This window comes from Brachycentrus maculatus, unplaced genomic scaffold (genome assembly GCF_059751285.1).
Source record: "Brachycentrus maculatus isolate JH-2025_06_01 unplaced genomic scaffold, ASM5975128v1 h1tg000010l, whole genome shotgun sequence".
Classification (NCBI taxonomy): Eukaryota; Metazoa; Arthropoda; class Insecta; order Trichoptera; family Brachycentridae; genus Brachycentrus; species Brachycentrus maculatus.
The window spans coordinates 2138952-2156753 of NW_028280764.1; the positions used below are offsets into that span (position 1 = coordinate 2138952).

Here is a 17802-nt window from a genome sequence, read left to right on the forward strand (position 1 = left end):
AACTAACTAACTAACCATCAAGCCGCTTCCCCGCAGGGGTAGGCAGAGATAATAGAACGCCACACTACTCTGTATTTGCAAACATTCTTTGCCTCTTCCACGTTCATGCATCTCCTCATACATACCCGCCGATTTATACAAGTGTATAATTTTTCCATACAAGTCGATACAAGTAAGTTTTTCAATACTGTTTTGCTATCCAAGTGTTATTTTTTTTAAATAGTGTTGTATACAGCAATTTAGTGTACCGAGATTGAAAATTCATTGGAAATGAAATAAAATTTTCAGTGGCGCGGAATTAAAATGATAAATCGCAGACTTCTCGCCGGTGAAACAATGAATTGTGTGGGATTATATCGGCGGGCGTGTAGTGTGTAGTGTGTAGTGCGTAGTGCACATTCGGCGGCGCTAAATACCCGCCGGACATAATCAGGCGACAACAGATGGCCAACACACTGCGCGGATGCGTTCACACATCGAGCGTCACCGAGCGGCGACCAAATAATTGATAATAATATAGTGATACGGACAATATACTGGAATATCGGCGTTTGCCACATGAACTAAATCACTGTTTGCAGGACGCCGAGATTAACCAATGGACAGTTTACTTTGAGCAATAATATACTTCGCGCACTCCTTTCAAGAACGTCATAAATCAAAAAACTTGATTTTTCAGGAGAAAGTTTTTAAAGTTTAAAAATATAATACAATGTATGAAAAATAAATATCAAGCCACTTATTGAACTTTTTACTGTGCAACAGATCTTTTTAGGTAAAACCTGAAGGTTTTTTCTCCATTTGAAAAATATTTAGTATATTTAAAAAAAATAATTAAACAATACCTTTTCTTCAAAATGCAAAAACAACACATTCTGCCCCGTAGCGGGTTAATATTAAGTTAAAAATATGCCGCTTTTGCTGGGATATAGTACATTTTCTGGGCATTACGAAAACATGCACAACTGAAAATTGTCGATTTTTGATTTTTGACGTTCTTGAAAGGAGTGAGCGACTTGTGTATATTTACAATGGAACCTTTTATAACGAGCATACTTCGTTCTAGCATCTTACTCGCTAAGCGAAACATTTATTCCCATAGAAATTAATGTAAAAAACGATAATGCGTTCCGTGCCGAAAGAATTCTCGCCTTTTTATTAACGTATCTTCAAATATTACTTATAAATTGTTAAAGAGTGTAACAACTTGGAATACAATTAAGATATTTTTAAATACATGAATAAAAATATTAATTTGTGACAAATAATGAATTCTTTTAACTAGAAAACTGTCTAAGACATTTGATTTTGCCGACGCTTCAAAATTTGGCGAAAATATGTCGTACCATTTTCATTGAATAAATTTGTACCACGAATAGCCACCTCCTTATAAAGGTGATTAATTTACGTCTCTTATGCTTTCAGAATTTTTCTTATTGTGCTAGAAGATTATTGGTCTGCTATTTCCTCCTCCTCCATTAACAAATTCATGTCCATAATTTCTTCACAAATACAACAATTGAATCAAAATAATATCATGAAGTATTAAGAGCAAAACTGAAATGTGAAGGTATTTTATAATAAATATACCCCCTTAATGATAGCTCATACCTGTCGTGTTATGGATCATATTATAATAACAGTCCCCATCGATCAAAATGTTCCGAATAATCAAATACGGATTTACAGCGATTTTCATTAACGATGATTACATTATTCTCGAGTTAGTACCTACCTGGCCTGATGTGCTTTGATCATATATGTGTTAAGTTGATATGCATTACCGATCATTACAAGAGCTCGTATCTAGCGATAAGAGTAGGCTCTATGATTGCAATCCTTATTTTACGACCGAATAATCTGATACCAATACAACTAAAGCCTGATATTAATACACTCTCATTCTGGATGGCATAACTCCATTATTTACAATTACTCCATAATTGCAATTATGAAGTGATGTGAACGGGAGAAAAGCATGAAGACGGACGAAAAAGACTTGGCACGACTAGATAGATATAAAAGAACATAAAATTTCGTGGTGTCAAAAGTCTACGTAATCGGAGAGCGTGTATGACTAGATGTATGGATGTGAAGGAAGCTAGAAGTGTATGTCCGGACAGCAGAGTATGGCGTGTGACCTTCTCTGCCTACCCCTGCTGGAAAAAACGGCTTAATGGTAAAAGTAGTAGTAGTAAGTACGATTTTCTTACATACATAAAATTCGTTGAAAAAAATTCAAAATGGTTAGACGTTACTGACCATACAGCACATGTGCGTTGGATCAATCGTCTTGAACTCGTATCATTTGCGCCTCGGGATACATTATTTGAAATGGGCGGCTGCACAACGAGCGTTAATAAAACGCACGTGAGTTTTGATTGCTTAGGTTTTGTAACGCAGCTATATTCATTCAGAATTTAATACTAATTTTTGGCGTCAATGTTAAAAGATATATTTATTAAAAAGTAATTCACATTCGCATCTTTTGGGTATAGATGAAGAATAATAATATATCTTATAAATAATGCTATAAATAATGTTTGGCTACGGTTTTAGATAATTTGTTTTTTTAGAAATAAAAAAAAAAACGTTAAATATACCTCGTCTAAGCCTTGGATCACTAAATGGATGTAACTAATAATGTCACCTTTATTAAAAATATTTTTGTACTGTAGAGTAAAAAAGTAAGCCAAAAAAAAGACTCGTTCTTTAATATACCTCCATCGTAGCTGGTGGTCGAATATGTAGGTATTGAAAATAAGCCTTGGTGTTTTTAGGGTTTTGCGTTATATCAACGCATACGTGTGCAAGTAAAAACAGCGATGTATTTGAATCGATTGTGCTTTGCTTGATTTTTTATTAAACGCATGTGTTCACAGTAAGGTAAAATATAAATTAAAAGCGTTGAAATGCAGTGGTATTTTTTGTATATAAGTGAGTATATTAAGTACATACACGATCATATGTTTGGTATAATTACCTAATTAAGCTTGTAAGCTATGTTAAAATGATATGTAATTCGGTAATCACATAATCAGTAAAAGATATTCAAATACATTGTTTTTTTTTAACGAGAAACCAGGGAAATTTCCGTTAATTTTTATCATTTGTATCCAATCAATTATTCATAATGTAACCTTGATCTTTGCTTTCTCTATTCTAAAAATGTTAATATATTTTTTTGTTTCTGTTAAACATTAATTCTACTATTTATTGATTCGGCATTAACTGTGTGGAATGACATGTAGATTGTTTAAAAATTAAACACTTGTATAATACCTCTTATTGAGTTTTGACATATTTCATAACACACGACTAGTTTCGAAAACTCCGTTTGTTTTCATCAACAACATCAACAGATGATTAGAAAAAAAAGTTGAATTTATTTAAATTATAACTAAAAAACTAACTAACTAACCATCACGCCACTTCCCGCAGAGGTAGGCAGAGAGAATAGAGCGCCACACCACTCTGTCCTTGCAAACATTCTTCGCCTCTTCCACGTTCATGCATCCCCTCATACATACCCGCCGATTGTTACGACTCCTAACCTGACCACTTTCAAGTATTTGGCATACCTGATGGTGCCATGTTTTTCTCGGTCTTCCTCTGCTTCTTTTCCCACTAACATTCACCTCATAAATTTTTTTTACCGTTCTTTCGTCACTCATTCGTTCCACATGTCCAAACCATCTCAACACACCTTTCTTAATTTTATCGATAATGCTTATCTCAGCTTTGCATTCCTTCCTTATTTCACTATTCGCACATCTATCATACATCGTTTTGTCGCACATTCTTCTGAGAGATCGCATTTCGACTGCATTCAGTCTACTTTCATCCTTCTTTTGCCAACTCCATGTTTCACTTCCATACATTAGAGTTGGAACCAGGACTCCGTTGTGCACTGCCAGTTTAGCTTCCGCTCATAGGTTTTTATTTGCTATAACTGATTTCAGTGCACCGTTCACTTTGTTCCCAGCATTCACTCTCCTTTCCATATCTTTATCAATCTTTATTTTCTCTTTCAAAAACCATATTCTTGGATTTGCTAACATTCATCAATAAGTCACTTTCCTTGCACACATTATACACTTATGTCACCAACGCCTGCAGGTCTTCTCTGCTATCGGCAATTGCTATTTCAATTATGTTCCGTTGAAAGTCAGTCAGAGTTTAAAACTTAACGAAGTAAGATGTTACATGCAAATAGCAGTCCATGTTTTAGTTTTTAAAAAGGTTTTTTGAGACTCGTTTAAATCTATGGCACGTGTCGGCAAACACACTTGGTGGTCTCATAGGCGTATTGTTAATATTATGCAAATTACGTTAAAATCGCGACATTTAGATATTTTTAAGTACAATCAGTGCAAAGCCCAAAGGTCAACGAACAAGTATAGCCGAATGGCGAATATAGTTACCAATATAGAAAGCCATATTCTCAAATATAAGTGGGCGGGTCCCGTTCCGAGAACACTACATTACTCCATTGATACCGAGAGTGGCCTAAATTGACGGCTAGAAACTGTGCCGGTTGACGATCTGGCTTGGAGCAACAACTTTCCGTTAATAGGCTGTAAGTAATACGTAAGGAGGCTATTGGTTTAGATTTTAACACCGGTTAAACTTAACGCCAGCCTTAATCTAAGTAGGTGGCAATTCGCTATCTCTCCTGACAAAAAATACCCTGTATTTTTTTTTAATTCAACAGAAAAAAAATATATAAAAAGTACTTACTTACTTACGTACTTACTTAAATATAAAAAGTATAACAGAACGTGGACGACCGAAAAAGACTTGGCACGATCAGATCAATCAGAACCTAAAATCTGGCGGTGTCAAAAGTCTGCGTAATCGGAGGGCATGTATGACTAGATGTATGGATGTGAAGGAGGCGAGGAGTGTATGTCAGGACAGAAGAGTGTGGCGTTTCATCCTCTCTGCCTACCCCTGCGGGGAAACGGCGTGATGGTAGTAGTAGTAGTAGTAGTAAAAAGTACTTCTAATTCAATTATTGTCACTTACGGGTCTACTCTTGAATGTACAGTACGTTACCGGCTGTATATTGGAATTTGACAAATAATAACAGAATTTAAAAAATATATAAAAAATACTACTTCTTCGATTATCGTCACATTATTATCGTCACGTAGGGTACTCTCTGACTGAGTAGTACTGAGCGTACTCTCAAATAAACAAAATCAGTACGCGACCGGCTGTATATTAGAATTTGGCAAAAAAAAATTAACGTACTTTTTTTTACTCCTTACCTTTCAATTTCTCTTTCAATTCATATTTCAAAGAAAAAATATTTTACAATACAAAAACGGCGTTTTAAGCAATAGATATAATTACATTAAATGTTTCCTGAGTTTAAAGAAAATTAACGTAAGCGCTTACATTGATTTTTAACATAAAAAAAGTATCCGTGAAAAAAGGTGCCAGAACGTCGTTCCACCGCGTTACATGAAAAAAAGCCATGTCTACAAGTATTATTTTTAATAAACCAATTAATATATCTAAATTTTATTAATGAGGACACCATTCACAACATAATATTGTAAAATAAAGAATTTATTCTGAGCGTCACCAAACAAAAGCATGGTTTTTGTGTGTGGTGAAGGATAATAAGGGAACTACACATAAAATTATCACTTATCTTATTAATATACCAGTTTCGAAACAACTTGCTCATTTTTAATGACTGATTAATGCTAAATAATACTTGGCAAATTACAATGTTTGGTGTTGGGTGTCAAAATGAATTGCAATTTCCATGCGGACCTTTTCCGTTTATTTTTTGTTGCACCGATTTTGAAAAAAAAAACAAATTAGTACCGGACGAGTTCGGCGAGGGATGATTCGAAAGTATATTTTAAAAGGACTCGATTTACTACTACTACTACTACCATCACGCCGTTTCCCCGTAGGGGTAGGCAGAGAGGATGGAACGCCACACTTTTCTGTTCTGACATACACTCCTCGCCTCTTTCACATCCATACATCTAGTCATACATACCCTCCGATTACGCAGACTTTTGAAACCGCCAGATTTAAGGTTCTGATTGATCTGATCGTGCCAAGTCTTTTTCGGTCGTCCTCGTTCTGTTTTCCCTCTCACATTCGCCACTTATATTTTCTTAGTCATTCTCTCGCTATCCATTCGCTCCACATGTCCATACCACCGTAAAGAACTCTTCCTAATCTTTTCAATTATTCCTCGTTCAGCCTTACATTCTGTTCTTACATCTTCGTTTTTAATTCTGCCATACAATGATTTTCCACACATTCGTCTGAGGGAGCGCATTTCGACAGCGTTAACTCTGCTTTCATCCTTCCTTTGCCAGTTCTATGTTTCGCTTCCATACATTAGTGTCGGTACCAGCACGCCGTTGTGAACCGCTAGCTTAGCTAGTTACGACTCGATTTAATGACTTAAACTCTGTTCCGTTTTAATATGATTTTACAAGTGTTATTGAAAATACTTAGTTAAATAATTCATACATGTCTGATAACGCATAATCAATTTTTGAATGTCGGTAGTTACGTTGATAAGATCTGAGATAATTATTATAAACATAACACATACACAACTATAACGGAATAAATATATTATCTACGTCATTCCATGTGTCGTGCTGTAATTGGATCTTTATATTGACAACCGGGTTAAGGGTTTTTTTTATGTTAGTTAATAATATTTATAAAAACATCCTTCTTCTTCAAACCCTTTTCCGCACCCAATGGTGCATAGGGCACTGCATCATATAAACGCAGTGGTATCTTGACCGTTTACACATGAAGGAAAGCCATCCGCTTCAGGTACTACTCCAGGGTAATATTTGATATTTATATCAAAATAGTATAGCAAAATTAATATGAAAACGATTATTGATTTATAGCAATAAAATCAATGTTTGGCGTTGATTTTTACACGAAAGCGATTTCAACAAAAAGTTAAGGATAGTTACGCTACCGTGCTAAAAGTCCCGGGTTCGATTACCAGGGGAGGGTGAAAACAAATATTAGTGATTTTACACACTACTATTTAATATATATTTTTTTTAAAACTTTAATGTTTTTCTACATAAATTTATAGTATTTATAATATTATTCAAAATACAGTTCCACCAAGATATGTCAGTGCAAAACTTAACTCTAATATTTATTAATTATTACCCTGGATCGGTCCCTGAAGCGCAGGAGTGATCGCCTTGCCTTCACGTAAGTAACGATTAAGATAACACTGAATCAATACGATGCAGTGCCCTATGCAATATTGTGTGCGGATAAGGGTTAGAGAGAGAGAGAAAAAAAATACAAAGTAAACCGAATAACATACAATGTAAATACATACATATTATAGATAATTTCAGATCAGTCCATTGCAACTTTATTACAATACAGTGGAACCTCTCATAACGAGCATAATTCGTTCCAGAAACTTACTCGTTAAGCGAAACATTTTTTGTCTTGACTGGCACGGAAGGCCCGGGTCACGAGTGAATCTCATGAAAAGGAGACTTGCCCTTACTCTGCAACTCGTTATGCGAAATGTCGCTTGTTAAGGGGGCAACTTTTTAACTTTTTTTTGCTCGTTATGCGAATTACTCGTTATGAGAGGTACTCGTTATGAGAGGTGCTCGTTATGAGAGGCGCTCGTTATAAGATATGCTCGTTATGAGATATGCTCGTTCTAAGAGGTGCTCGTTATGAGAGTTGCTCGTTAGGAGAGGTGCTCGTTATGAGAGGTTCCAAAGAATTTAAAAAAATAAAATGAATATTGCAATTGAATGTACCGCTTATTGAAGAGAGGTATGAACTAATTTCTAGAGCAAAACTAAATCTCGCTCGATGGGGCCACGATGCAGCGAAAACAAAAAATATCCCCTGTCACTTAATGGATGGTAAAAATGGCGGTGGAATATTAATCCACTTTTCAATTTGCAAATGGGATATTCGTGTCGCGAGTGTGGGGTAGGTGACCGCCACCCCCTCCCCCCTCCCGCAAGCCCCAACCCTCCCCCTCCCGCCCCGCCCCGAGCCATCGCAAGCGATGCACATTTCGTGTAAAGTGACGGAAGACTTTTACTTTGCAAACTTCCTAATGGTTTCAGATCCATCGTATTCGTACAAAACTATTATTTGAACTCATTATTACGGGTTTTTTTTCTTACATCACTTACCAGTTTGACGAATAATTTTTAAAATTTTCAATTTTCACCCATGAGTTACATGAAATTATAGTAACATTAAACATAAAGAGATAGGCTATGAAACCAATAAAGTTGAAGCCTAAGAAGGGTCACGATAAGCGGTGTTGCATTAGCCGTAGGAAGATTTCAGAATCACTTGGACGTTTGGTAATTCAAAAATACGTGTCGTTTAGGCAAATTTTTATAATAATGCAAATGGAACAGAAGGACAGCCAAAAAAGACTCGGCATGACCAAATCAATCACTATTTAAAATCTGGTGGTGTCAAAAGCCTGCGTAATCGCAGGGCATATATGACTTGATGTATGGATGTGAAGGAAGCGAGGAGTGTATATCTGGACAGAAGAGTGTGGCGTTCCATCCTCTCTGCCTACCCCTGCGGGGAAACGTCGTGATGATAGTAGTAGTAGTGTGTATGAAGAAATGTGATGTTTAGGAGGATAGAGTATTTCACGGACCTTTGAATGTTCGCAGCTACAAGTTAAGCGGTTTGGCAAATCACCTTCTTCGTCGTTAAATTATCTGCATAACCATTATCCGGCCTCCTCGACAGGCCGAGTCGAGAAAGTGTTATCGCTGTAATTCCGGCGGTGACGATGTCACATCGGGTGTATAATGGCCGCCGGCAGGAATCGGGAAAGAGTTTCCGAGAGCAAGAAGCGCCCGCAGACGGGGATGGCGGGAACAATGAGCCGAGAGGGTTTTGTACGGAGAGAATGACGCTTTAATTGACGCCGAGAAGCGCGCATGATCGACAAAACAGAATGGAGTAATCAGTGATTGATGGAGGGATAAGTTTGTCCGCTAATTAATCACCGGCCCGGGCGGTATTTAGCGGCGACGTATTAAAGGATCCAAAATGAAAATGAGACCGTAATTTACAATTTACGAGCGCCCTGGTCCGCGCAGGCTTTGTATCAACAATAAACAGGAGTGGGAGCTTTTGAAATAACTTAGGTCCTTTGTCGCGGAGTAATCTAGTGCTAAAGTTTGGCAACAGGAAGAACGCCTCGCCCGCGAGAGCCCAGCCGCTGGGTGCTGCCGCCGACAGCCATCGGGGAAATTTATTTTCACCTTCCTGCGAACTTCGGTGCCTTGTGTAGTGTGTAGGTAACCCCTTTCATGAAATCCAATTTAAAAATTAGGCTTTCGTGAACTTGGGTTAAAACATACTAAAAATTATTATCATTCACAAAATAAACCATGATATACAGGTATTGTTTACTGATGGACCTATGCATCGTTTCATCAAAATTAAGCTTTTGTAAAATTAGGTTTAAACATACAAAATTATTATGATTCACAAAAATATACCATATATTGTTTACTGATTATCCTAAGCATCGTTTCAATTTACGTGATTGTCCTACCGTCCAATTCTGTGATTACCTTCTAATCCTATCATTAATTATAAATATTAAAACGCTTTAACTATAGTAACGTATAAACTATTTACTTAATGTTTTGTTTTACATTTATAAAAATGTTTATAACTAAATAACTATGTGAAAATCGTAATTACAACAACAATAAAAAACATTATGAATAACTTGATAAAACATAGATTTTACTATAGCTTGAGTTAAATGAACAAATATGAAGGGAACACTTAATATAATCTTTTTGGTTTCATACAACAGAAATTATACGCTTAAAATACACTGGGTAAGAGCACAGCTATAAAATACTCACTTATTTTTGTGAAAAATAAAAACAGCTGTAGACCGTACAAAAATATGAATACAGAAATCTGAAAACACTAAACATTTGATAGTAGATAGTGAGTAAAGGACTACGTAATACGTGGCCGGGTCGGGGTAACAGATTGTCACCGCCTCACCTGCCGCCGCGCGGGCCAGATGTCCTGTTCCCATTATTATTGTATTTATTATTCACCAAGGCACATTGTACCCCGCGGCCATATTACCCCGCTCTCCCTCGAGAAACAGGAGACAATTTATAATTTGTTTCATAGTTGAGTATTGCGTGTTTCCGAAAAAATACATTATCATTGTAACAGTTGAGCGCATGTACGAAAATAACCACATTGAGATATAATATGCCCTTCGTACGTTCGTTTGCACAAATTATAGAAAAGTGGCTGAGAAATAACACCCTCTATCGAAACCCGAGTGAATTTGAATTATAATTGAAATTTTAAGAAATGATTTGTCACAAATATCTAGGGTAGGAACTATTGTACATACATATTATAAAATGACTGAAAATATTTTTATTATTTTATCACACAATATTCCAAATTTACTATGATGTGGTGATCACTGGGTTTTTCCGTGCCGAGAGTACATTTTACATTATTGTCTGATGAGCACTTGTAAGTTTTTCATGAGTTGTGCACTCACGGATGATTTGGCCGAATGACACGATATATTCTGCACTAACCCACCTTTGTTTTCCAATTATATATAGCTCTTTTATAAATAGTTCTTCAACTTAATGATTTATGGATAATGGGAGTAAGTTAAATACTTAGAGTAAGTTTGTTTGATTTGTGTTATTCGCTAGATTTTGTTTGACATGTTTCTGCGTTTTTGATATTGCATTTCTATGAAGACTTTCATGCATGTCGTTTACCTAGGAGATGTTTTCTTCCGACTTTTTGTTGGTATTACAGTATTTTTAATCAAGTACACATTTCTTAAGACTTCATTAAAAACAAACTATTTAAATGTATTACTTTGCGAAATTCAGGATATTATCATGTCTCCTCGCATAAAATTGAATCGAGACAACGATGTAAGTAATAATCGATTAATATTTAAGTATGTACATACGCGAGTGAGTTGATAAGTATTATTATAGTGTAATATGCTGCCTTCTGTTTAGAAAGGCTAAGTCGCAATTTCCGCTAAACAAGCAACTCAATTAACCAAGTTTCCCATAAGAAAATCAATTTACAATATTCCAAACTGTTGACGTATTAGTTAATTAACTGTGATTACGGCCATACTCCTAATTGGGAAACTTGTTACCACCGATTTTTGAGAAAGCAATTTCAAAGATACGAAATAAATTAGTAGTTATTAATGGAAATCATTAACATTCGCGAGGTTTTTTTAGTAATTTAAAGTAAAACTAATATTGTTAACATAAAATAAAATTACTTATTAGTAAAAAAAATTTTTGAACTTTCATCTAGGGACTAATCATTTTCGGTCTGAAATGTTCAGATTTGAAAACAAAAATGTAGGTATTTAAATAATTGTTTGTAATTATTGCCATTATAGTATTGGTGAACAGATAAACGTCAAATATATTATACCTAGATGTTGAACAAAATTTAAAAAAAAATAAAGGTTTTTAAAAAAATCTTCAGTATTTCACATCAGGTTGTTCATTTGTTTGTTAAAAAATTGTTCTCTGTTTATATTATACTTAACGATATTTAAGTAAATTCAACATTTTTTTAGTATCTCAATCAATTTAGCACAGAATTTATACAATATATTTGGTTATTACCAAATATATATATATATATATATATAATTCAAAATAAAGTATAGTGTTTTTTAATATATAATATCAAAGTCTGCCAATTCGTGTGAAATTGTTAAAATTATTTGAAATTCATACGAAATCGACCGCAAAAAAAGGATTTGTACTAGACTTATGATTTTTTTTAAATTTAAAATCTTACGATAGAAACATTCGTTCATCTCTTATGGTATTTATACAAATACAAATGTAAATAAATCTATTTCAGATCTCAAGTATTATACATTGGAGAAAAACTATTAACACATATTCTAGGTTTGTATATTTCGTATTCGCGTATTGCGCAAAAAACATAGAAACGATAAATTGATAGCATCAGGTAAATTCTTCACCATTTTAATTTAATTGCGAATGCTACGTTTTTTATCCTTTGGATCGAAGTTCACATAATTCACGGTATATTGTATAATATTTTAAATCACACAATAACACTGTAATTATTAATATAAAACCCAACAATAATTTAATAACACAGAAAATTATTACTATATTCACTAACATCAATAATGACGGATAATTGTATATGAAATAGAGATATTTAAGTAGGTACCATTATACCTATGTATCAAATACTGTTTTTTTTAATCACTGTGAAATCTAGCTACAGCTTATGTAGCACCGCTTATCATGGCCTTACTTTAATCCAACTTTATAAGTTTCATAGCCTATTCTTACTTTAAGAGTGAGTAGATTTACTATTTGTGTTTAAAGTTACTATGTTATAATTTCATGTCATTCACGAGTGGAAATTCTAGGTAAAAAACTGATTATCTCGTTAAAGACATGATTTTAAACAATTCAAATATTATATATGTTATCAATGAAGTTACTTAGGTAAATGATTTTAGTTCTATGATTTTACTTGTTAATTTACATAGGATATGAACTTTTATTTACTAGGTATATACTAACACTTATGTACTTATCTATCACTACACCTAATTCTTATAACTACGTAGTGTCTGGGGGTACTTCATTGGTACTCATATAAATGCCTAAGTATTGATACAATTTTATGCCACATTAATTCCATATGTAGGTATGTATTTGGAAATCATCCTAACTAACTAAAAACTAAATAACCATCACGCTGGTTCCCGCAGGGGTAGGCAGAGAGAATAGAACGCCACACCACTCTGTCTTTGCAAACACTCTTCGCCTCTTCCGCGTTCATGCATCTCCTCATACATACCAGCCGATTGTCTTGATCATCCGGAGCAAATAAATTAAGCTAAAATGGTTTTTGAACTTTTCTATGTACCTACCTAATTAGCGATAACAATAAATCGCATACCAAACCCAAATATTTTATACAGAATATTTTATTTCTTCTTATATAATAAATTATTTTAAAATATTTTTTAAGTGTATTGGTTATAAAACTAATAACAAATGCTAAAAATCAAAGAAAGATATAAATTTGCTTAAAAATAATGGTTATTAATTAAATTGAATTTGATTGTTAGTGTGGTCAGAAATGTCAGATGAAACGTGTGTGACGTAAAGTTTTAATGAGATCACGACTGGATGTCAACTTTGACATAATGCAGCACAAAACTTGCGTTACATTGCCTTATTAATAGTTTTTTTTTCAAAATTACCACAAAATAGGTATTACAAAGTTTGTTTAAAGTTGATATTTAAAATTATGGAATGTATCAAATTTTATCCAGTTATATAAGAAATAGATACCAAAAGTATCAGGGCATCAGAAATATCGCAAGGGTCTGAAGGGAAGCGTCCCGCGTTCAGCCGTCCCAGGTAAACCGGGTACAATAGTCCGCATCCCGCCGCATTGCCAGACTTGGGGTCCGATTTTAAAAATAAAATTGTAAATGTGGCAACCCTGTAAAGGTGCTAAACAAAAAATCTCAACCAAATCCCGCCAAGACGCGGCAATGGTAAAAAAAATCGTTTCAACAATTGAAATAATTAGGGGTGGATCTTTCCTAATTGAATAGAGTTGCTTATTCCAAACTATTATTTAACATTTCTTGTGAAGTCGTTTTTTAAAAAAGTGATTAAGTAGGATTACTGAAACAGCAATCTCCTTTTGTCTGAGAATATTATTATTATATAAAATAGAGAGTATTTTATATCAAAGATGTTTGTTTTTAAAATATTTTGTTAATTTTTTTTTAAATTGTATTACGTGACAAGTAAAAATGGAAAAATAAAAACATTTTTTGTTTTCAGTACCTTAGGACATAGCCATAATTTAAACAGGATTTTTTAATAAAGGATTTGCATAATGAAAGTTTAAGCAATCAAAATATGTATTTTCAAACAGTTCTTTATTTCATTCTGTTTAAAAACATGCTTTTTATAACAAGGTTGACATTGCTGCAAGTAATTTAATCTCAATTATCCAATAACTTTGAATAATTAATTACTATGCAGCTTGTTTTTAAAACCACTAGAACTCAGAGAAAAAAACTAAATTATGATTGAGTTAGGATATTAATTTGATGTATCTAATAATTAATTTAATACTCGTAAACATACATATATCCATATTTAATTTAATCTTCCATAAATTTCTTTAAAATTTTGCAGCCAAAGCGTATGATCTCAAAATAAGTGTTTATTTTTATTGATGTTGTTGAAATAAAATACTACTACTACTACAACTACCATCACGCCGTTTCCCCGCAGGGATAAGCAGAGGGAACGCCATACTCTTCTGTCCTGACATACACTCCTAGCTTCCTTCACATCCATACATCTAGGCATACATGCCCTCCGATTACGCAGACTTTTGACACCACCAACATGAACATAATCATTTAATGAACAGGTATACTCATTGCATGTTCGTCATGCTCTTTTCACAAATTAAAAAAAAAAGTATAGTATTATCCGATCTAAACATAACATTGTCGTGAAATCTACCTTAAAATGAAAATAACATTTAAAACAAGTAAAATGAAATAATTTCTAAGGTGATTTATTTAAATCAGGTATACGTTGTATGCTTATTTAGCAAATACACGTCCAATATTTAATGTCGGCTTTGTAGAAAATACGAAAACGAGTTATTGACACGATTAAACCTCACTAGCATCAAATCTTAAATAAAAACGTAAAAAATATATACTTTTCTATATTTTTTATCTGCGAAATTCGCTTAAAATTTCGTTAAAAAAATTAAACCGTCCAAATTCATTTTTTAAAGAAAAACATGGATAATTCATCCTTCTTAAAATGAACCCAATATTTATTGCGTGCTGGAGGCTCCGGGATCGATTCCTAAGGGGGTCAATCTAATTAAATTTTATTAAATGTTATCCTGCAAGCGCATGATTGATCACCGTGCCCTTCACGTAAGTAACAATCAAGAAAACACTGCGTCAATACGATGCAGTGCCATATGCACCACTGAGTGCTGGTAAGGGTAAGATGAATTGTTTATGCATATACAAACCTACCGCGCGTAAAAGCTTAAGAAACCTTAGAATCGTTTTGACGTTCTGTTTCTGCAGATTTAACTCTTATCTATTGAAGTGTAGTATAGCGGTAATAAAAATAAAACTTTCAGTTTGATTTTATTATTTCTTTATGGTACATACCTTACGACTACTTAAATAATATAAAAATAGTACTTTGATAAGTTTACGAAATAATATTACTTTTAGATTTGTTATTGAGAACATATACAGTGTATACTGTACCGATTACTCTTGTATATAGAAGTAGGTATATACATCTCTATTGGAAAACTTTATCAACTTTCCCTGGATATATAATTTACCTACTTACATAGGTACCTACTTAAGAAAAGTTTTATTTGTCTATGACTTTTTTGAATAGCCGCGAATATTGAATTGTGTTGCAGCACAATTTCCCAAAAAGGTCGAGTATTTTGTTATGCCGCTGGTTTCGTATTGTACAAAATATAATTCAGGTAAATAAATGTGTGGGCTACAAACTTACGAGTACTCGCTCGCTGTAGATAGCTGTGGTAGATAGGTCGGTGTTGTTTATATTTGATAGATAAGATGTAGCGAGAAAAATATTTTTACGACTAGCGTATAACACAAACACGAAATTGGGAGATGTACCTTACAAAGTAAACAGAGCTACATGTACATAGGTAGAGGTAATTTAATCATTTCTATCGATATTGAATATCGTTAAATGGAAGTGTCAGCCGTTCTCCGTGATTGGGCACGGTGTTACGGGTCCTGGGAGGACGCTGAAGGCTGCTAATGAAACAAGGGCCTTTACGAGCGGAGAGGGATTCCCTCCGAAGTAAAGTCCGAGTAAAGTTGGCGATATTTACCGATTGTCAAGGTGGGTTTATCCGCGCACTGGCTGCCGCCCATAAAACTTCCTCCGAGAAGGTCGGGAACGAGCACTCAACAGAACATAAACAAACCAACAAATAATAAATGAAATAACACAAAATAAACTCGAGAACCGTCCGCGACCGCTAGCAGGAAGACGGCCGAACACAAACGGCCAGTTTCGACCGAGTTTGAATGACAAACTCGAGTGACACAGTATCCGAAGAAAACGGAAAGATCCTATACAGAAAATAAACACAAATTCAACAGAAAAATAACTTGTCGCGAAGACACGTGTGCGATGCAGAACGCGTAACGGTGACGAGAGAAATCGCGAGACGCGAACGAGAATCGAAGCACGCTGGCGACATGCACTTCCCGCTGAACGGACGGGACGCGACTGAGGCGCGGAGGAGCGGAGAGCGGCAGGCACCCCGTCAACACAGCCATGTGCGGCCGGCGCGGGGCGGCGGGGCGGGGAGGGAAGGGGGCGGGGAGGGAAGGGGGCGGGGGCCCCCTCAGGGGGGCTACTCTTGTGTTATGTAGATTATTTGATTAATTTTGTACCCTACGCTCTCCTATCTCTTAATTTATGGATGAGCTTTTATGTTTTGGCGCAGTCTGGTAATTTGGCGCGCGGAGGTGAGAGGGGGCATTAATGAAAAGTTCTCCGCGGACACATCGACCGCTATTGCGCCGGGAATTAATTAATCCGCGGGGTAGGTCCGCGGGGAGGGGGCGGAAACTCCGATTGATTGTTAAAAAATATGACAATGTAGGAGCTATCAGCCGCCTAATATCACGGCTATTAAACCGGTCTACACCCAATTACGCGGAGTGTTAAACGTATCCAGCGCGGGACAACTTTTAATTGGATCATTTTAGTCTGACAATGTTCTTTTTGTGATCAGTTTAGTGAAATAGCGATCGCATCGACGAGTCTTGGAAATATTAAAGAATTTCCACTTATTTAAATTTATATGAAAACATTTTTGAAAATTTCCTTACTTACAAACTTCCAGGAATATCGAGTAGGTACCTACTTATGTCATTCGTGTTACTTATAATTGTATACAATAATAATGAATTATTGTCACAATATAATTGTTTTTTTTTGTATAATGATAGCTACCGTAAACTCGTACATAAATAGTCGAGTAGAGATTTATGATATACATATGTAGGAGTTCCAAATATTTGATTACTGTGATTGTCAATCATGGGTAGAATGGTGAATGTTACATATATGTAAAGTGAAGTTGTCCCGCCTCCGTAGTGTAATGGTCAGCACGCTCGGCTACCGTTCTGGAGGTCCCGGGTTCGATTCCTAGAAGGGTTGTGGAAATAAACTTAAGTGATTTTATACTCTAATATTTATTTAATATTACCCTGGACTAGTCTCTAAAGCGCAGGAATGATCACGTGGTCTTCATAAAAGAAATGATAAAGATAACACTGCGTCAATACGATGCAGTGCCCTATGCACCATTAGAGCGGATAAGGGTTAGAGAGTGAGAAAGTGATCACTTAATCAGCCTGAGACAAGTCGTAGGCCCTGTAAATACTCATACTTCTATATTCTTCTTCATCTATGTTCTAGGAGTTTATGTCAGGACAGACGATATTCGCGTTCTATTCTCTCTGCCTACTGTTGTTGCAATCACCCTTTCCCGACACTGCCAAGTGACGTAATATCGCTCACTCCTTTCAACAACGTCATAAATAAAAAATACTTGATTTTTCAGGAGATCGTTTTTTAAGTTTAAGAATATAATAAAATG

The 17802-nt window shown here is 35.1% G+C and overlaps 1 protein-coding gene across 1 annotated transcript in view; it reads right to left on the reverse strand.

Moving 5' to 3' along the window:
* LOC148313560 (LIM domain transcription factor LMO4) overlaps nucleotides 1-16423 on the reverse strand; it is a 289511-nt gene extending 273088 nt beyond the window's left edge. The window contains exon 1 of the mRNA XM_088261768.1: nucleotides 16018-16423. The gene's annotated coding sequence lies outside the window, so the exon portion shown is untranslated. The remainder of the gene's footprint in view (nucleotides 1-16017) is intronic.
* Between the last annotated feature and the right edge of the window lie 1379 nt (nucleotides 16424-17802).